Source organism: Malania oleifera, chromosome 13, assembly GCF_029873635.1.
Source record: "Malania oleifera isolate guangnan ecotype guangnan chromosome 13, ASM2987363v1, whole genome shotgun sequence".
Classification (NCBI taxonomy): Eukaryota; Viridiplantae; Streptophyta; class Magnoliopsida; order Santalales; family Ximeniaceae; genus Malania; species Malania oleifera.
In genome coordinates this window covers 44,467,377-44,486,726 of record NC_080429.1, presented here as the reverse complement: position 1 = coordinate 44,486,726, position 19,350 = coordinate 44,467,377, and positions in this window count along the sequence as shown.

Here is a 19,350-nt window from a genome sequence, read left to right as displayed (position 1 = left end):
GAGGTAAGAATCGGGAGATTCAGGTACTCTTATAGTGGGTGGATGGTTATTCTTTATCTAGTTTACCCAGAGTTTGTTTTCAAAATTGATTTGAAATGCGATAAGCCTGCCTATGTAGACAAAATGAATTTTAGCCTTTCATCTGATAGACTGTCTCTTATAGTTAAGGTATGATTTAAATATTTTATTTATTTCTCTTGAATCTTGATGCCCTTCTTGCGGTCATTGCATCCACTTGCCTTATTTACAATAATTTCTCACTTGAGTCTTTGAAATTCTGTAAAATGTTCTAATTGAAAGCAGTAATTTGGACAAGATTCGGCTAGATTATGGAGCTACTTTAGTTTTTTATACACAAGATGAGTTGTTCTCAATTTGCATTCCATGTCAAGGTATGTTCATTTGTTTCTTGTTCTTTGATCATCATGAATTTTTATTAAAACTTATGCACATAAGGTTGAAGTGATGAGTCCAGGATAACAATACTTAAGGAATTAGTACCTCTTCCTCCAAATGAGCCACGGAACCATCATGATTGATTTTCATAATGTAAACCTATCAACAACCAATCACAAACCCTTGAGGAGGAAGAGGTACTAATTCCTTAAGTATTGTTATCCTAGACTCATCTCTTCAACCTTATGTGCAGAAGCTTTAATAAAAATTCATGATGATCAAAGAACAAGAAACAAATGAACATACCTTGACATGGAATGCAAATTGAGAACAACTCATTTTGTGTACAAATAACTAAATTAGCTCCATAATCTAGCCGAATCTTGTCCAAATCACTGCTTTCAATTAGAACATTCTACAGAATTTCACAGACTCAAGTGAGAAATTATTATAAATAAGGCAAGTGGATGCAATGACTGCAAGAAGGGCATCAAGATTCAAGAAAAATAAAAAAAATATTTAAATCATACCTTAACTATAAGAGACAACCTATCAGATGAAAGGCTAAAATTCATTTTGTCTACATGGGCAGGCTTGTCGCATTTCAAATCAATTTTGAAAAGAAACTCCGAGTAAACTAGATATAGAATCGTTGATGCAACCACCACCATCCACAGCCTCATCATCCTTCTCTGTCATCTATGACCTCATTGTCCTTCATCACCCTCCATGATCTCGTCATCTGCTCCATCACCATTAAGGTTGAGGATTCTGAAGTTGGGCCCTAGAATGCAGATTGAGCCTTATTATTCGAGAACTTCACCTTTGAGGATGACGCCACAGCAAGCCATAGCCGCCCTTGCTGCCATGGTCTCTCACTGTCGAAGCTTGCATCACCATCATGGTCCATCCATCCTCGACACTAAAGTTCCATTGTCTTCTTCAATGAAGGAAGTTTTTTGTTCAAAACAAATTTTAAATTAAAATATATTTTATTTATTTAAAATAAATTAAAATATATTTATGTCAATCCAGGCGGCGCTGTGGGTGTCGATGGAGTCCGACTGGGCGGTGGTGATCGTGATGACCTCAGTGGCTGTGATTGTCGGCTTTGTGATGTTTTTATGGCAGAGATCAGGGGAGCAAGGGAAGGAGGTGAAGTCGGTGGTGGCGCTAAAGTCTATGGTGGCTGCGGCAGAGGAAGATGGGGCTAAAGCTAATTTGGGGAGGACAAAGGTTACTATCTTCTTTGATACTCAGAACATTCTTAATAAAGATTCATGAATGTGCTATTTTTAATTTTATGTAGTTTTAGTGTTGAGCTGCATATATATATATATATATATATAGTATTATGTTTGTTTAATTCTACGACCTGGACATCCTTACAAGATGAAAATACGTGCCAAAGACCTTACACTTGGACATACATCGAGACACTCACACAAGACAATAAATATGGTCACACAATAATGAACCTCACAAGTACTACAAGATAACTAACACTAAGCATTCTCACTTACAAAATACGTCCATGTTGCCAACACACAAAACACACTTACAATTCTTTTTTGTACATACAACACACACAATTTCTCTTGTTTGGGCACTAAAAATTATTTCCTGTGCACAACACACAATTTCCTTGTGCTTATCTAACTTCGGTTTAATAGATGATTTAACTTTTGGGCTACATGCTTGGATTGATATATCTTGTGAACTGCATGCTGGTAGTTGATATTAGGACTGCATGCTTGATTGGAATGCCACTTGCATGGCTGATGCAGTGATGTGTATTGCCTGCTGGTAGATACTTTTAGGTTGTTGCATGTCTTAATCTAAATGGCATCTGATGCAAAAATATTATGAATTGCATGCTTTTGTGACTCGTAGGTTTGGGAAATGTTCTATTTATAGAAGACATGCTGCCGAAAATTTGTTGACTTTTTCACAAAATAATCATAGCCATATACCATATGCTCATATAGTTATAGTGTGCAGAATGTTTAAATATTTTTGAAAGAATGAGTGAACTTAAAATGAACTTTGAACTTCATCTCTAAATTTACTTTTGCATATGCTAAGTGAAAGTTCTATTAATCATGGACTTATTTGCATTATTTGATTATTATAGTTGTTTTAGAGTCCTATGGAAGCCATGTAAACTATAAACATCACATTCTATTGTTTTCATAGAACTATATTTTGATATATATTGTTTATGAGATGCATGAACACGTTACATTATTTAATGCTTATTATATAGAAGCTCTTGTGCACTCATAAAATTCATTACTGGTTGGATTATTGTGAACTGTTTATTGTAAACACCTAAGTTTGGAGCATATTTCTATGAAAAATGTCATATTTATAGGAGAAATACTACCAAAATTTTTCAAAAAGCATATACTAATTTTTTTTTTTACTTTCTTAATTTGTAAGGTTTGCAACCGTCACAACGTCAGCACGATGCCATGCACTACGGATGCAACTTTTGACTTTTTTTTGTTATCTAAACAGTTGAAATTTCTGTATTTGAATTTGAATTTGTATAATGTATTTGTATTTAAATTTGAATTTGTATAATACATTTATATTTGAATTTGAATTTGTATAATATATTTGCATTTTTATTTAAATTTGAATTTGAATTTTGAATAATTTATGAATTTTTTAGCAATTATGGTTTAATGTTACGCATACAAAAATGTAATTACAGATTTTTACAGGAATTAATAATTGGAAAAAAAATTAATTTAAAATTATTACTGACAATTTTAAAATTGTCACTACTAATTGTCCAATTTAAGTATTAGTGAAGGTTTCAAAACCGTCACTAATAATTTCCTTTTAAAAGAGTTTTAGTGAAGGTTTTCAAACCGTCACTAATAATATAGTATTAGTGACGGTTTGAAAACCGTCACTAATAGTTGCCTATGAGCAATAGTGACAACTTTCAAACCGTCCCTAATAGTAGAACATTAGTGATGAATTTAAAACCATCACTAATACTACGGCTTTAGTGATGATTTTTTATCGAGTCCGTGTAGAATTTATAGTGACGGGCTTAGGCTTTTTAGTGACGGTTTTAATCTGTCACTAATACTCTATTATTAGTGATGGTTTGAAAAATTCATCACTAATAAGTTTTAGTAACGACAAATATAGAAACTAATTCAAAATCGTCACTAATATCCACAAATACGTAACTAATACTATTAGTGACGATTTGGAACCGTCACAACTAACCTTATTTTTTGTAGTGGTTGGTAGGTAAGCTCAAATCAACCATAGCTGGACTTTAGGTACCTACACTAAGAACACAAGTCTCCAACATCACTTATGATAATCGGGGCAATCCAATTAAGGATGAAATGATCTTTAATGCAAAAGTTGAGAGGGATCGGACAATCTAACCTAGGCTATGTAAAACGACTTGGGCAACCGAACTAGTCAACATGTTGACTTAAGTGTTCGGGCACCCAAACCAAATTTGAACATGTCTTCCCCGGGAACCCGAGCTTTTGTCAAAACACTTTTCAACTACTCGGGCGACTGAACAACTATGTTCAAATTGGGCTCAGGCGACCGAATTGCCTAGTGTGGTTAACCGAACTGTGAGTCGGGCACCCGAACTAACGAACAAATGCTATTGACTTTATTTTGACCAACCGACTCACTCTTCAGGCACCCGACCCACTAAAAGTTAAATTTTTAACAGTGTCTATTCAGGCACCCGAACCTCACTGGTTAAAATATTTTTTACCGAATTTTAAAATGGAGTAAAATGGGTTAATATTCTTAATGGTCTTTTAAACAAATTTAATTATGCCCATTGTGTCCCCAACAGTCAAAAATTCCTCCTTGCCTATATATACCCATTCAATTGTCATAATTAGCAAGGATTAGAAAACTTGCTTAGGCAAAAATTCTCTCAGCACCCAAGATCCTTTATTAGAAAAATAATACTTCCAAACACTCACATACTCCTCATTCTTGATTTCTCTAAGCATTGTGAGTATTTCTAAGGCTATTGTGCTTAACATATTTAGCTAGAACTCTCATTTGTACTATTGCTTGATTGATTTTTCTTTGAGAGTTTGGCATTAAAGTTCTTTCACCAATTTCACTTGATAAATATAGTGTGAAAAGACTTTGACGGATGTGGTTCTTGCACTTTCATTGCAAGATACCTAAACCTAGATTTTGGTGTGCAAAAATCCTTTTCAAAAAGCTAGTGCTTCAAACAACTCCATTGTACTTTGAATATTAGAATATCGTATTGAGTTTGTTTAATTGAACTTACTTAGCATATTTGAAACCTTGATCTGACTTTGTGATATTCACCTAGTGTGTTTCAAATCTTGCTTGAGTATACACTCCAGATCTGGATTGAAAATCTATACGTGTTTGAGTGTTTAGCACATATTAGAGCACTGAGCATATTTGCATATCATTCGTGCTTGCAATATTTAAATGCGCCATCCTACTAAGGCGTGTTGGTTGAGGTCAGCCCCTTGAATTGACCTGGTTGTATTAGGTGCCACTCCACTTGTTTAAATGAGCATTATAGTGGTAATCCTTGTGCTGGTTTGGCCAAGGCGAGGATGTAGGCATAGTTGGCCAAACCCCGATAACATATCGTGCATGTTCTTTACATTTTCACACTTTACCTTTACTACACGTGTATGTTTTTTTGTTGATTGTGTAGACTGCTCCTAGGTTGTATTGCACTGTTGTCAAAACTAGTTAACTTAGGCGATAAATTTTAAATATCCAATTCACCCCCCCTGTCGAGGTTGCACCAAATCTTTCACATATACATGCATGCACTCATATTCATGCACATGTTCACACCTATACTCTAAACCTATGGTCTCGACCAAGACCGTAACTTGGTTTTCCCCCCGGACCAGTCAGTGCTCAACCGGCTCCTCCCCCGAACTTGTTCATGTTGATTTTCTCAATTTCACTTGTTTATTATTGTTTAGATATCCAGAAAGTTCACAGAAAATCCATAAAAATTCAGAAATTTTTAGAAGACTCCAGAAAAATATTTTAACACTTTGAATTCCATGGTTTTTGTCTTCAATGTTTTCATACTTAGAAAAATCACAAAAATATTTTTTTAGGCCTAGAAAATCATTTCCATCTCGAAAAAATTCCAAAAATCTCTTGAAATATTACTTATCACTTAGAAACTTCTATAAAGATTTCAAAACCTCCGGAGCATATTTCGTATCCTCTTTTCTTGATTTTCCATCTCAATGATTGCAACAAAGGGCATAGACTCTTCTGAGTATCAGATTGCCCTAGTTGTGAAGGAATTCTTATATAGTATTTTCATTCTTTCGATTTTTGAAATGGAGTGATTTTGAAAGGCTTATTAGATTTATTTTGGGATAATTTTTTATTAATTTGGTACCGTTCGTAAGAATGGGCGCGTAGGGGTTGCTAATACCTTCCCCTTACGTAACCATACTCCCAAGCCCGACTCTAGTAACGCAGACCCATTTTACCCTTAATGGGGTAGCAATCAAGTGTTCTAACCACACTCCTAAAGGTTAGTGGCGACTCCATCACACATTGTTTTTCCACGAAAAATACTTTTTCAAAATTCACATCCATTTTTCCCTCGTTCGTAGCTGCACCCATTTTTGCCAAAGTGGTTCTCTAACCAGGTCTGGAATGTCGCGAAAGCTTGACGACTCTACTGGGGAAGCTTGAGAGTCGAGCCAGTAATTAATTGAGAATTATCCCGATCTCAAATCTAAATAAGGCTTCTTGATTACTCCCTTTCATTTTTTGTACAAATAGATAAATTGATTGCATATATATGTGAATAATTGTGTGCATAGGATTAATTGTAATTGCTTTTCTTGTTTTGGTACTTGGATAAGCATGTGATTAGTTGTGAATATCTTGAATAAGCATGATGCTTTGTTTCCTTTGTTGTTTTGTTAAGCAAGAATATTGTGTTCAAACAAGCACGTGAATAAATGTGGGGTAGAGGGTGTAGGCTGGAACTAATGAACTCACACACTCTCATAGCTCTATACCCGGGCTTTTCCTCTTAAGATTAGATAAGGGTGTAATAGAGTTTATCTTTTTGTAGCTAAAGCTTGACGGGGCCCGCAAACCACTCCACTCAATACGAGCTTTGTCCAGACCTCTGTGAGGGAGGATGGAGTCTCAATCTAGGGACCTTTTATCGGTAGGTATTAGAGCTTAACTACACTTAAATATCAATAATCCTTTGCCTAGGGTAGAGCCTCAGAGAACCCTGTGTACATACCTTCCCCGAGGCTAGACAGGAGCCTCATCCTTCTCCATATGATTGGATCCAGTCCTTTGTATATACTTTGTGCCATATCACACATTCTGTATCCATCTTTTGATTAGCAGTAGTTTAATGTGAATATTTTATTTTCGTTACTATTTGAATAAGCATGTGATCAACTGTAAATACTTCATTGATTGAATAAGCGCGAGGTTGCTTGTGAATATTTTTGATAAGATGTAGATGAATGTGGGGTAGAGGGTTTAGGCAGAAGATATGATTTCACACACTCTCACAACTCTATACCCGGGCTTTCCTTTTTTAGGATTAGAAAGGAGTGTAATAGTGCTAGTTCCCATGTGGCAAGGCTTGTGGGAGCCCGTGAACCACTCCACTCAGTGCGAGCTTTGTCTGAACCTCTATAAGGGAGGATGAAGTCTCAATTTGGGGACCTTTTTTTAGTACGTATTAGAGCTTAACCACACATATCTATCCAAAATTCCTTGCCTAGGGTAGAGCCTCAGAGAACCCTGTGTATATCCATACTTTCCTTTGGGTTGGGACAAAAGCCACACCTTTCTCCACATGTTGTAATCCATGTCTGTTATATATATTTTTTGAAATGCTTTGTGTTGTACATCCTACATCCATGTCAGGCATCCAAATCACTTGGCTAATGTTTCGAGAAAAACCTAATTCATTTATGAAAAAGTCAAATTTTATCTCTTAAAGAACCCTACCCAGGGGAAAATGGATCATTCATGGGATCATTGAGGTTTTTCCCGAAACTCTGGTTGAATGATTGTTTAGGTTACATTACATGCATACATGCATGCATATTCTTATCCATTGGTCCGATAATCACTTTCCAACTTCCTATCAGGCCAAATTAAAATCCAAAATTCCAACATTGAGCCCACCACTACTCAACACTACAACACCAGGAGTAAAGCGAAGATCATGGCAGAACAATTGGAAGGCAGAGTCCTTGGAATAGAACAATGGCAAGAAGAGCTAAATAGCAAGATGAATAAGCTTTTGGACCTAATGATTAACAAAGGTAAGAATGTGCAACAACAAAATTATGAGGTGGAGTCAGACCTTGCCTATCGTCCGAGATTCACCCCATTACACAAGCAGACCTCAACACAACCTCCAATTAGTGTAGAAAATCCCCTACCAAATAGTGCTTTATTCATTCCTACCACACCGATGCTAGGAGTCCCAGCAATTGGAGTACCCCCGATAATGCTGACAGATGTTGGGGAAAATAGAATCACAACTGAGCCTTGCTGTGACGTACTTGAAGAACGGTTAAGGGTCATTAAAGGGTCCAATTCATTCGGTTCCATTGATCCAACAAACCTCTACTCGAAGTCAAAGATCACTCTACCGTTGAAATTCAAGATGTCATACTTTGAGAAGTACGATGGAACTCGATGCCCTCAAGCCCACCTACTGATGTACTATCAAGCGATGACAACGTACTTAGATAACGAAAAGGTAATGATGCACTGCTTCCAAAGAAAGATAAGGCCCAGATCCGCACTTGGAAGGACTTGGCCAGCGTCATTGTCACTCACTACTGTCACATGATGGAGATGACACTTGACCGAATGACTTTGCAAGAAATGGAGAAGAAAGTCACCGAAACGTTCAGAGAGTATGCTTATAGGTGGAGGGATATTGAAATCCAGGTGGATCCCCCAGTAAGTGATCGAGAGGCCATTTCTTTGTTCTTGAGCACACTAAAAGACCCATACTGCATGCAACTTTGAGGAGCAACTCCCCATGATTTCATGGATATTGTGGCTGCAAGAGGGAGAATTGAAGCTGACATCAAGGCCGGTCTAGTTAGAGATGGTGGAAACGAGGCCAATCCGGACAAAAGATAGATAGGTAGGAAGAAGGATAAGGAAGCTCATATGATTTAGGGGCATTATTATCAAGGAGGTGTAAATCGGTGGCCTAAGAAGAATTTTGCTTTTAGACCCACTGTCAATTAGATTGCGCAAACAAGCATGAGGCCTCAAAAAGCTCCTCTCGAGCCGATGCTCACCTAGCCAATTAACCAAGCACTGGAAAGGAGTGTCGAGATAAATTTAAGGAAAATAGACCCCATTCTATTGGCATAATCAAACTTATTCGCTCAACGAAAAGATTGAAACATGGTTATAACCATTCCGGGGACTCCTATCTTACCCCCTTTTCCGCGTTGGTATGGCCCAAATGTCCGATGCATTTATAATGCCAATATTCTTGGGCACTCCATTGAGCGCTACTGGGCATTAAAAAATAAGGTGCAAACGCTGAGGGACGCAAGGTGGTTAGATTTTGATGATAAGTGGTCTGGAATTCAGAGCGATCCTTTACCTGACCACGGGGAAGGCAGCAACAAGTAAGGGTTTGGGAGCCAAGAACGGGCAAAGAAGCTTGCCGATGAAAGAAATCCCTCCACAACCTGAACAAATTAATTTTCTTTTCAACCACCGGATTGGAGAATCATTGGCTATTCAACTTAGTTCATGTGATGTTTTTGTTATTTTGTTTTTCTCTTGTAATCATTTAACAATTCAATGAAATTATGCATTTTCGTTATGAGTTCAAGTGCCAAGATTTTTTTTGCTCGTGTTTCATGCTAAGATTGGGAAAACAAAAAATACCCATATTCTTGAGCTATGAAAATGATGAGAACTCAAAAAGGGAGGATGAAAAGATGAAACAATGTCCCTCGCCTCATGGATTCACGTATCAGGAAGCATGAAGTAATGTGATTTTTTCAATAAGTCTGTGATGCCCACCACTTTTGTTTTGATCAAATGACAGATCGTCATTATTGGCCGACCAGTCTTCCAATAAAAAGAACCAAGCACTAATTTATCACTTGTTACACCACTTGAGCCTGAATGACAAAACGTTTCTTCTAAAAAGTCACTTTCCTAAAAGTTAAACCAGGTTCAGGGTTTCAGGAGTTTGACAAATTACATGAGGCAATAATTGACTACCCAAAATGATGGCAAGCCACTTTTTTTTGCTACGTAGAAAGAGAATTGAGAAATAGAAAACCCATTGCTGACCTCTTTGAGCTTGAAATATTCAATTCTTGATTTGACCCGTCAAATGATCACACCCCACACTGGGGCAATTTCAAAAAATTTAGTCCCTACTGAGCTCCCAATGACCATGATGCTCAAAAATCCTCCATAAAAGGGAAAGCAAAAGATAAGAAAATGCATAAAAATAGAAAAAAAGAAAAGAAATTAAGGGACATACATCACATGTGATCGTTGACCAATGATTACCTTTGATAATATCAAACAAAATTTGAGCCTTATCATACCTTTTAATTCAATAACCTTTATCCCTAAACCTACATTATGGTCCAAATGAAAGTCTCGACCAGATTGGTATACATTATTGTCTCAAATGTTTTGTCAGACTCAATGTTAAGTATGAACTACATAATGATCTAATCTCGAAAAGGTACGTAGGCAGCTTGTTCAAAAGGACAGGTTCGGTCAATACTTTGCAAGTACCCCGTCACAAACCGGGGCAAAAGATATCATTTGGGGAAGATAATTTTGATCCTTGGTTTCGTTATTTTTCTGAGAACTCGTATCCTTAGGCCTATGTTTCGTCTCGAGTCCTAAAGTCCATCTCGAGATCAAAATAGAGGTAAAAGCTTCATTAAGCTATGGACAATGACCAGGACAAGGAAGTGTCAATGGTTCCCCATCAAAAGACAAAAGGGGAATATTTCCTTCAACAAAACTAGGGCAATTAACAAAGGGAGAAAACTAGTCATCTAGGCTAAAAGACCAACATCGATATCACATGGCTTTCGAATACTAGTATAAAATTTTCTTCTTAGGCATGATCATAGTAAAACATCTATCTTGTGCATATGCCCTTCTGACCTTGCAAATTGATGCATGATTTCTTATCCACAAAAATCCCTTCCATCATTCAAAAGCTCCAAAAGATGATCGGTCATCCAAAGAAGTATCCTGCAAAGCTCGCTGATTTACTAGAAGCCAATTTAGAAATTTTCTTACTCAAGCAGGATTTGAAGAGAAGTCCAGTAGCAGTTACGGATGCATGTAGCTGGGGATAATTACGTGAGGAGTTTCATTATAGTTAGCTTCGGTGCCTTCACATCAGAATAGGAGTTAGAGGATGAAAGCTTGGCCACGATCAGCGGCAACTGGGGCAAATTTTGAGTTGAGCCTTACTATAGTCAGTCGTGATATCTTCACATCAGGGTGGAAGTTGAAAGAATTTAACTAGGGCAAGTGACGAGTCGAATCTTCGACAAACCAATTCAGGGATCCTCGTATTGGATTGGAATTTAAAATGGCCAAAGTTAGAGTAGAGATTGTCGATTATCGGCGCATTGGAAAAATAAAGTTCATGCTTCAACATGCATTTAATGCATTGCATAAAGTAAATATACACTGCATTCACATGGTGTCGTACAACATGCATACGTCCTCATAGTCTAGATCACCAAAGGGAACATGCATACATATAGTAATAGAATACCATACATTGAATAGGATTTTTAAAATAATTCTTTTACATCATCGTTTGAGTTACTTTTGTCTTGAGAATACTTGAAACTGGGGCAATTGACTCCAAGCACAGAATGACATGCCTTGAAACTAGGGCAATTGACCTCAGGCATAGAATGACATGCCTTGAAACTAGGGCAATTGACCCTAGACATAGAATGACATGATTTGAAACACCACTTTAAGACGGGGGCATAGGTCTTCAAACCCCAAAATATATCTTCAATATTCAAATGATCTTTTCTAGAATTCTCCTCATTTGCTCTAGTACTCGGGTTCATCCCAGTACGAGTTGTCATTTGCTATAGTACTCAGGTTTGTCCTGGTACGAGTTGTCACTGCTATAGTGTTTGGGTTTGTCCCGGTATGAGTTGTCATTTTCTATAGTACTCGGGTTTATCCCGGTAGGAGGTATCATTTGCTATAGTTCTTGGGTTCATCCCTGTATGAGTTGTCATTTGCTATAGTACTCGTGTTTATCCCGGTACAAGTCATCATTTGCTATAGTACTCGGGTTTGTCCCGGTATGAGACATCATTTGCTATAGTACTCTGGTTCATCCTGGTACAAGTTGTCATTTGCTATAGTACTAAGGTTCGTCCTAGTACGAGTTGTCATTGCTATAGTATTTGGGTTCGTCCCGGTATGAGTTGTCATTTACTATAGTACTCGGGTTTATCCCGGTACGAGTTGTCACCTGCTATAGTATTCAGGTTCATCCCGGTACGAGCCAGTCACTTGCTATAGTACTCAGGTTCGTCCTAATACAAGTTGTCATTGGTATAGAACTTAGGTTCATCTTGGTACAAGTTGTCATTTGCTATAGTACTCGAGTTCATCCCAATACAAGTTGTCATTTGTTATAGTACTAAGGTTTGTCTTGGTACAAGTTTGTCATTTGCTATAGTACTCAGGTCCATCCTAGTATGAGTTGACATTTGCTATAGCACTCGGGTTCATCCCAGTATAAGTTTGTCATTTGCTATAGTATTCAGGTTCATCCTGGTATGAGTTTATCATTTGTTATTGTATTCAGGTTTATCTTGGTACGAGTCATCAATTGTTATAGTGCTCAAATTCTCAAATCCAGTACAAGACACCATGGAATCCACCACAATCATCATTCCTTAAAAAAAAAAAAAAACCCTTGATTATCAATGTGCTCTAGTAAAAATTGGTATGTTTTTATATTTATAGTCATGTTACTTTAAAAATAACAGAGGAGCAGTCTCCACTGTTATTCTTAAGAAACAATGTCTATAAAGAGGGGCAACTATAGACACCCTAATTTTTTCCAAACCAATTTTTGAATACCCGACAAAGTATAAGTTGACCTCAAGTCATGATGCAAAATTAAGGACCTAATTCCCCGATTGAGTCCTTTTGATTTCAAGTTGTCAAGCCCCTAAAATGTGAAAAAAAAAAAAGCTTTTGATTTAAAGAGTCTTGTGAACATTCAAGTCCACGTCTTAGGTTTATTCCTTGTTGATTTTGACTAATTCCTTTATAATTAGTTCTTTCTAGTTACTGTTGTTATTTGTTAAGTCCGCTTAGTTTCTAAACCCATTACAGGCTAGGCTTTATAGTCCTTTAATTTCAAAATCAATGTTCTTCATAATAAGCCTAAATCCTGTCTCAATTTTTAGTTTTAATTTCATAACCCAAAAATTAGTTTAGTTGATCGAACTCTTTAAATTTCCATAAGTTTGGGAATTTCCAAACTTGGTATTGAGCTTTCAAAATCTTAAACTATTTTTGGAAATTGGGTCTTAATTTTAGGACAAGCCTTGCCCGTTATTAAAGTCATACTTATCGGGTTGTTTGGTCAAAATTGGTTAATCCGGAAGGCACATTTATTACTCCGTCTCTGAAGCAAGAAGTCAAAATTGGTCTATTGGGGTCAATATTGAAAAACCACTCGCACTTTATTAGAGAAGAGAAGTGGAGCACATGCATCTAGTGTGGTGCAGGTGCACCTACAGGTGAAGTCCACTGTACATGCATGAGTTTACAATGCGCAAAAATAAATGACATACTTACTTAAGAAGGATGATACAAGAAATGAGAAATTCAAAGATACATGTCAATAAAAAGTGTGCAACAAGAAGTTGCAAGAAAGGGGAATCGTGGGGGGGGGGGGGGTACATCAGCATAATATAGAAAATTAAAAAATAATAAAATAATACAAAATACAAAAGCAAAAAGAAAATCTCTGATTCCCCCAACCCCAGGCTGCCACCTGGAGGTTCCCAAAAGCCTTCCATCCCTATGCTATCATCTGGAGTACTTGCACACAAAAGAGAGAAAAAGGAAAGTTGGTTAGCCAGAGAAAAGGAAAGTGCAAAAAACAAAAGAAAGAAAGATACCATGCCCTCCAATCCAAGCTTGCCAAACTGGAGCAAGCCTAAAAGCCCTCCATTCCTCATCTGCCACCTGGATTTTCCCCTCAATTCACCTACACAGGAAAGAAAGCAGGATAAGTTAAGCAATAGAATTTAAAAAATAACAAAGAAAATGAAATAGGAATCATATTTCCTAACAGTTGGTTACTAGGGAATTGTATGAGAATAATCAATGCTGGAAGAAATTTTGGCGCCAATGGCACCCCCTCGACTCCATATAAATAGGGAGTCACATTACTGTAGCAACACACCGGGGGAGAGCTTAGAAAAACTCTCTAAAAATTAGGAGGAGAGACCTGGGGGGAATAGCATAGAAAACCTATTGAAATTAAGGGTAGTGAGGAAAAATTAAGAAGAGTTAGAGAGGAGAAGCGTAAGATGAAATGCTTAAAAAAATAGAGGGAACCTAGGCGGAATAGCAGAGAAACCCTGCAAAAATTAAGGGAAGGGAAAACAGTTGAAAGGAATGAGGAAACTCTGTAGAGAATTACAGGATCCAGAGAGAGAGAGAGAGAGAGTGAAGCTCTGCAAAATTGCAGAGCTAGGTAGAGGAGCAGGGTTCATCTGTTCACTCGGTACAGAACCTAGAGCACAGAGGTTTCAGTAGTTAATTCAGAACCACACCAAGCCACAAACTCTCAACCGGGCAAGCTCAGACACACAGGGACTGAAGAAGAAGACTGGAGGAGAATAGGAGAAAAGGTAAAGAAATCAAAGCCCCTTCCTCTTTTTTTGGCTAATGTGATACTTGTGTGTGCATGAGACTGTAGGTACACCCCCTCTTCTCTCAAGTCTTGAACCTGAGTCCGAACCTATACTCGAATTGAATCCATCTGCCCAAACCTGAACTTAGGTTCAAGCCTTCAAAGTGTTTAATGCTCCCAAAGCATTAGACATGCTACCTGTGTCTATGACCCATACTCGAACTCATGTTTTAATTCCCTGAACCATTCAATGGTTTGGACCCGAGCCCCAGACCAGTGTTTGAATTTAGTTTCGAACTACCCAAACCAGAAATTGCTAGGCTCACATCCTTTAAAAATTGGCTAGGCCCATTTTCAAAAACTAAACCAACCCACTTCTTTTTCTAAAACACCCCTGGCCTAGTTCCTTTTCAAACACAAGCCCATTTAAAAATAAAAAAAATAATCGTACCAGCCCATTTTTCTTTTATAAACAAAGCCCATTTTGGTCCCTGGCGTCATTCATCTTTCAATTCAACTCAAGACTCGTTTTTAAAACCCCAGGCTCGGTTCACTTTGAAGTAAAAGCCCATCCATCTTGAAATCCACTGGCACGTTCTGTTTTAAAGATGTAATTGGGCCAAGTCCATTTGAAGACTCAACCCTGACGCCCGCAATCATTTTCAAACTCCCCCTGGCCAAATTTTTAAATACCCAACCCATATTTCATTTCAAACCTCTGGGGGCCATTTTATTTTAAAATCAAGCCCATTTTGACAAAACTCTTAAAGCCCATTTTAAATTTTAATATCATAAGGTTCCTTTGAGAGTTGTTAACCACATACCCACTCGAAAAATCAGCCCAAGCTAGTTTCCGAATTAGGTCCGCACGTGCCTAAGCTCACATACCGGGTTCACTTAGGGTTGCCTAAGTTCACTCGAGTTAACCTAGGTTTGACTCACATGAGTCAACCCCAATTTCACTCACTTCTGGTTGGCTCTCTCGGGTTAACTCGGTCCCCACTCACTGGATTCAGACAAGTCCCACTCATCCTTGAACTTGGGCCCAAAATCAAACCCTAACCATCCATAGCCAGTCTCAGATTCCACATAAAGACTACAAGCATCTACAAAAACACAAAAAGAAAGGTGGAGATAGTTAGCTCTAGCACTGGTTGAGGCCTCCCATTGATGCACCCTTCCCTTAGACAACTTCAGCTTCCCCACTAATCACCTCTGAGAAGACAAATACTCTCAAAACTTCGCCTTGCATCAAGGAGAAAGATATGGAGTTACTGAAACACGTAAGAAAGAAAAGTGAAGGAATAAACGAGTTAGAAAAAAGGATGAGAGGAGTATATGTGTATATATATATATGATACCATCTTATTTACAAGGTCTATGAGGTGTCAAGAAATATCCCCAAGGAATGAGAGATTCCCAAAGGGAAAAAAGAACAATATAAAAGCAAAAAGGAGGAAGGACACTTAGCTTCGGTTCGTGATCTTCCTTCAAATCGAACCTCGAGTTAAAGCTTTTTCTTGGTTGCACCATTGGGTTAAGAAAAAACCCAACCTTGAACCAAGAAAGAAGAGAAAAGTGAGGGAGCGAGTTTCAGACTTCATTTCGAAATCATAAGGGAAAAGCAATGAGAGCTATAATGTGGATTTTTGGGGTCTTTGAAGATCGACCATTCATAGGGGAGTGATAACCTGAGCCAGGGATATGCAGGGGTCTCACGAGAAAGCTAGGGTTTTGATTTGCAGAGAAAGAGGGTTGTGGGGGAAGAGAGAGCATTCTTGGAAAGGGGGGAATAAAATCTAAAACCAAACATTCTTTTCGGCTTAAGTATTTTAGACCTCGGGGCCATAGGATGCAGACACGTGGTGAAGTTTGAGTCCATTAGATTAAGGTTGTGCATGAGATTCACCCATAGCCATTGGATCTCTAATCCTCACCAATGGCTGAGATTGCCTTGTGTTCAAAGCGATTAATGCTGCCTACTCCCGCATAATGACACCCTTGTGCTTGCCCCACCCAGGGATCAATATGCGGCCATTTCGCCTGCCAAAACCAAATGCGCCAGACCGCCTTAATCACAACCATTGGATCAAGTGGTCCATCGATGGATCCGATCAAAGGCCATCTGGCATGCACCCTCGGCCCCTGACATGTGGCAGAGCCACCCTCAAGCATTTAAATGTCTTTGGCCTTTCCCCTGAGCACAGACACTCCTTTTCGTACGCATCATCGCCCCCTCATCATCACCGTTCACTCCGCGCACCCCGGTCCAACTATGATCTCACCAATATCGGTCCCGTGAGATTCTTAATCCTCACCGTTGCATTATTAACCTTCACTGATGGTTACGATTGGCCTTATCGACCACCGGGTGACACCTGGCACCCACTCATGTTTCGCGAGTTCATCGCAACTTTTGATCCCCTCTGTACCTTATTCAATCTCGACATGTGGTAGATTTGGTCCCCTAGGCATTTAAAGCTTGCAACTGTCACCTCATGAAGCCAAAGCTCCCCTGTGCACTCCTCTCTCTTAGCGCCATGTGAAGATGCCTGCTCCCTCGATCAAACCCTAGCTGTCGATCATTACCTGGATCCACGCCTCAGATCATGGCCACGTAGCTCTTTCCTGCAAGCTGTCTGATCGCTCCCTTAGATCAGTGGCTATGGTTTGGCCGCATGTTCAATCCAAAACATACGGGATTTGCCTATCCACTCAAGCCACGTGGCATTTTGGTCTTGACCAAGATCTTAAATTGGTCCCCTCTTGAACCGGTTGTAGTTTAACCGGTTTAAACCTCTCTTGAACTAATTTTTCAACGGTTCATTCTACTTATTTCTCTTGTTTATTTGTTTTAAATCCAAAAAACTCATTAAAAAAATCATAAAAATACCAAAAAATTCTGAAAAAATATTGTAAGATAGTTAAAAATATTTCTATCCGTTTTGCGCACACACTTACCCTTACACACATACCTGTTCATTCACAAACACTCTCACACATACATTCACAGTCACATGCGTACACATTCATACACATGCACTTCAACACTCACATGCATGCAAGCACATGCACATACACACCCACACATGTGCACTTTCATTCATGCATGTCCACATCAATGCATTCTAACACACACACACACACATGCACACATCCACACACTCACATATTTACTCATTCACGTATATGCATACATGTATATAACAATCTCATACACACATGCATGCACTCATCACCTTCATACACATGCATTCACTTAGTCATGCACGTACATGCATGCAATACACACACTCACATACTCATGCACTTACATGCATGCACTCATATTCATGCACATGTTCACACCTATACTCTAAACTGATGGTCTCGACCAAGACCTTAAACTGGTTTTCCCCTCAGACTGATCAATGCTCAACCGGCTCCTCCCCCGAACTGGTTCACACCAGTTTTCTCCATTTCACTTGTTTATTATTATTTAGATATCCAAAAAATTCACAAAAAATTCATAAAAATTCACAAATTTTTAGAAAACTCAAAAAAATATTTTCAAACTTTGACTTCCATGGATTTTGTCTTAATTTTATTTGTGCTATTTTGAAGTTCGGGAAAAATATTGAAAAATCACAAAAATCACAAAAAATGTTTTCAAACTTAGAAAAATCACAAAAATATATTTTTAGGCCTTGAAAATCATTTCCATCCTGAACAAATTCCAAAAACCTCCTGAAATATTAATTTTCACTTAGAAACTTCTATAAAGATTTCAAAACCTCGGGAGCGTATTTAGTATCCTATTTTCTTGATTTTTCGTCGTGATGATTGCAATAAAGGGCATGGACTCTTCTGATTATCGGATTGCCATGGTTCTGAGGGAATACCTATATAGTATTTTCATTCTTTCAATTTTTGAAAGAAAGTGATTTTGATAGGCTTATTAGATTTATTTTGGGATAATTTTTGATTAATTTGGCACCGTTCATAAGAACGGCCACATAGGGGGTGCTAATACCTTCCCCTTGCGTAACCATACTCTCGAGCCCAACTCTGGTAATGCAGAACGATTCTACCCCTAACAGGGCACCAATAAAGTGTTTTAATCGCACTCCAAAAGGTTAGTGGTGACTCCATCACACATTGTTTTTCTAGAAAAATTCTTTTTCAAAGTTCACATCCATATTTCCCCCGTTCGCAACTTCACCCATTTTTGCTAGAGTGGTTCTCTGGCCGGGATCGGGACATCGCGACACCTATCATATTACAACTAGGGATGAGTATAGAGATGTATGGGCCAGTGCCTTTTAGATTTCAAAACATGTGGACGTCGCATGGGGATTTTTGGGGAAATGGTCGAAACATCTTGGAGAGAACATATTGTGGCGGATTCAGGGTTTTTTAAATTGGTAGGTAAATTGAAAAGGCTAAGACAAAGGCTTAGGGTGTGGAATAAACAAACTTTCTGTCGTGTTGGTGGTATCTTACAAGAGTTAGAGGAAATGGTGGAAAAATATGAGAATTTACTACAGACAGAGTACTCAGAATCAGTTGAAGAAGAGTTCTTTGTTTTTAAGGTTGAATTGGAGGTATGGTATAGAAGGGAAGAGACAAGGCTAGCACAGCAAGCAAAGATGAAATGGTTAACTGATGGTGACCAAATTTCAAAGTTTTTTCATGTGGTGATTATGCAAAGAAGGCGTAACTCAGGTGTAAATTCAATGGCTCTTCTTGATGGTTCGGTGCTCGAAAATATGCAGATGGTTCATGATGAAGCTGTCAAATATTTTGAACAATTCTTGGGGAAAAATAGTTTAGTGCAAAGGCCAAATATGGACAGTATTATCCAATCGGTGGTTTCTAAGGATTCTAAAAGACTGCTGAAGGAAGAATCAACTGAGGAGGAGGTATATGCAGCTTTTTCTTCTATTTCTATGGACATTAGCCCGGGACCAGATTGTTTTCGGTCTTCTTTCTATATTAGCTGCTGGAAGATTATTAAA